Genomic DNA, 2,712 nt, shown 5'->3' with positions numbered 1-2,712 from the left:
TCAAGCCGGGAGGAGGAGGTTGGGGTGAGCCGAGACCGCCCCATTGCCCCCCAGCCGGGGTAACGAGGGCGAAACCCCCTCTAAAAAAAAAAAAAAAAAAAGAAATATTGTCCTGATACTCAATAGGGATTCTGAAAGGTGAAGGAGTGGGAGGGGAGTGGAGAATGAGGAATTCTTAATGGGTACAATGTACATTATTCTGGGGATGGATACCCTGAAAGCCCTGATTTCACCACTACACAATCTATGCATATCAGTAAATCTTAACTTTTTGCGGGGTATGGACCCATCTGAGAATCTGACCTTGTCCACAGAATAATGCACATGCATATATGATGTTGCATGTTATTTCAGGGAGCTTGAAAAGTTACTCTTCCTCCCAAGCCCATACACTGAATCACAAGTTAAGATATCCAGTTTTACAAGGTTGCAAAGAAAAAAAAATGAGCCAAGAATAATAATATTGTCCCTCCTCAAACCCCCAAACATTAAAGCAGACCTACAAAGAGCAACATGAGGCATTCTCAATTCCAAGGGTCTAGAGTAATGATTTTCTTCATCTTTAACATTTGTCAAGAATGACCTGAGTCATCATTTAAAAAATATTTGTAAATATTAATAAACTCCTTGGTAATACTTCATGTAGATTATGCTAGTAACATAAGTTTAACAACCAAACTGCAATAAACACGTTGTTTTATTTTATAATTAGAATGAATAATATTTAACATTTAATATATTCAGCTTGATCTCAATCATGTAAATATAATGCAGAGAAAAAAAGACGGCAAGTGAGTAAGCCAAAACTCTACTGACACCTCTGAGACCTGGGGCTGTGATGTTTACCATTCTTTCTGCTTTTCTGTACTTTCCAAGTAGACAAAAGTAAGTATCTACATATACATAGGAGTCTGGAATAGGAATAAAATCCCAGAGTAGCTGGCCACATCTCCAGGTTTTAACCCTGGTTTGGCTACTGTAGAACTGTGACTACAGGCAAGTCACTTGAGCACTATGAATCAGCTATTAGTACTTGACAGTAACCACACTATGTTTCTTCTGTCCCCTTTGTCATTATGCGGAAGGTATCTAGGCCCATATTTCCCCAGTTATAATTTCCCTAGATATTTACAAGCTCCGTCTTTCGGACTATTGCAAAAGTATCCAGAGACTTAGGGAGAAACTTTACTTGTTTTGCTTCCTTGGCCAGTGTATTTACAAATAATGAAAGGTCTATGTTTTTGTTAAGAACCTCAGCACAATGTACTAGTCCAGCATTTCCCAACCAATGCAATAATACCATCCTTATGTCAGGGAGTGACAAGTGATTAAAAGGTGATTACAGTATGTGAAATGCTACATTTCAGAAGCTGCGTCGATAACCGAGAGTGTAGCGCAGATCCCCTGATGTGAAACCTAGTTCCATCCCTGCCAGTTCAGAAGCCAGGAGGGACATGCTTCTGCCAACCTCGCCTTCTTTTCCTGACTGTTCTCCTCTACCCACTCCGAGGATCCCCTCCACGGCCAGCAAGGCGCGGGGCTGGGAAGACAGGAAAAGTCAGGTAAGGGGCCCGCCCGCCCTACTCGAATCCCAGCTCACATCCCGCGCCTGGCTCTCTTTAACCCCAGGGCCTACAGGTCCGCCAGGAAGGAGGTTCCCGGGTTCGGACCCGGGCTAGGAGGCCGCAGAGGGCACTGGGCCCGAACTATGAGGGAGACCGGCTGGAGATGGAGCCCACACTCGGGAAGGAGGCCCAGCCCCAATCACCTCTCAGAGGTGGGCGGGTCCGCTCAGGGACGGGGCTCTCGAGGGAACGGCCACGCCCCGGACGCCGTCGAGAGCCAAGCGCCAAGGGAGGGGCGGCGGGCTATCGAGGCCAGGCGCCTGGGACATCGAGTACCTGGCGGCCGAACTGAGGACAACTGAGGGCACTCGCAGAGCAGGGCGGGAACGCTTCCAGCAATGGCGGCGGCTCAGCGGGGCTGGCCTCCAGGCAGGGCATTGCGCCTGCGCAGCCGGAGCGTTGGAACTACAATGCCCAGAATCCTCAACGCCTGAGCCCCCGCCCCTTTTGTCTGTTAGTGAAGGAATTTGCTCTTTGGGGGTGCGAAGAAATTCAAATTGGACACACGGATGGGTGAGGTGGCTCACTTCTGTAATCCCAGCACTTTGGGAGGCCGAGGCGGGCGGATTACGAGGTCAGAAGATCGAGACCATCCTGGCCAACATGATGAAACCCCGTCTCTACTAAAAATACAAAAACTACCTGGGCGTGGTGGCGAGTGCCTGTAATCCCAGCTACTCGCAAGGCTGAGGCTAGATAATCGCTTGAACCAGGGAGTTGGAGGTTGCAGTGAGCTGAGATTGCGCCACTGCACTCTAGCCTGGCGACAGAGCTAGACTCCGTCTCAAAATAATAATAATAATAATTGGTACACTTCTATTGAGAAGCCTTGGCTATGTGTCAAAAGCAATAGCACTAGAGATACAAGTAATGACACACCCCTGCCTTGGAACATTAGGTGCGACTAAAGAAAGCCCTTGAGAGAACAGATAGATGTGATCCAGACAAGTGTGTGAAAAAGTGCTTGGAAACACTTTTTTCTGAGCAATTCACTTTATGACAATTCCCTCAGAGTTGGAAGAGACAACAATTGAGGACCATAACGCCAATCAAGTAGAATGGATATGAATGCCTGAAAATAAACTGG

The 2,712-nt window shown here is 47.3% G+C and overlaps 1 protein-coding gene across 4 annotated transcripts in view; it reads right to left on the bottom strand.

Annotated features, from left to right (window-relative positions):
* ZNF594 (zinc finger protein 594) overlaps positions 1–1,991 on the bottom strand; it is a 35,775-nt gene extending 33,784 nt beyond the window's left edge. For 2 of the 4 annotated variants that reach the window (XM_032268805.1, XM_032268806.1), the window contains exon 1: positions 1,902–1,990. The gene's annotated coding sequence lies outside the window, so the exon portion shown is untranslated. The other 2 variants (XM_032268803.1, XM_032268804.1) reach the window with 2 other exon arrangements.
* Between the last annotated feature and the right edge of the window lie 721 nt (positions 1,992–2,712).

Source organism: Sapajus apella, unplaced genomic scaffold (assembly GCF_009761245.1).
Source record: "Sapajus apella isolate SASKATOON/1434 unplaced genomic scaffold, GSC_monkey_1.0 scaffold186, whole genome shotgun sequence".
Taxonomy (NCBI): domain Eukaryota; kingdom Metazoa; phylum Chordata; class Mammalia; order Primates; family Cebidae; genus Sapajus; species Sapajus apella.
This window is presented reverse-complemented; position numbering and strand designations above follow the sequence as displayed.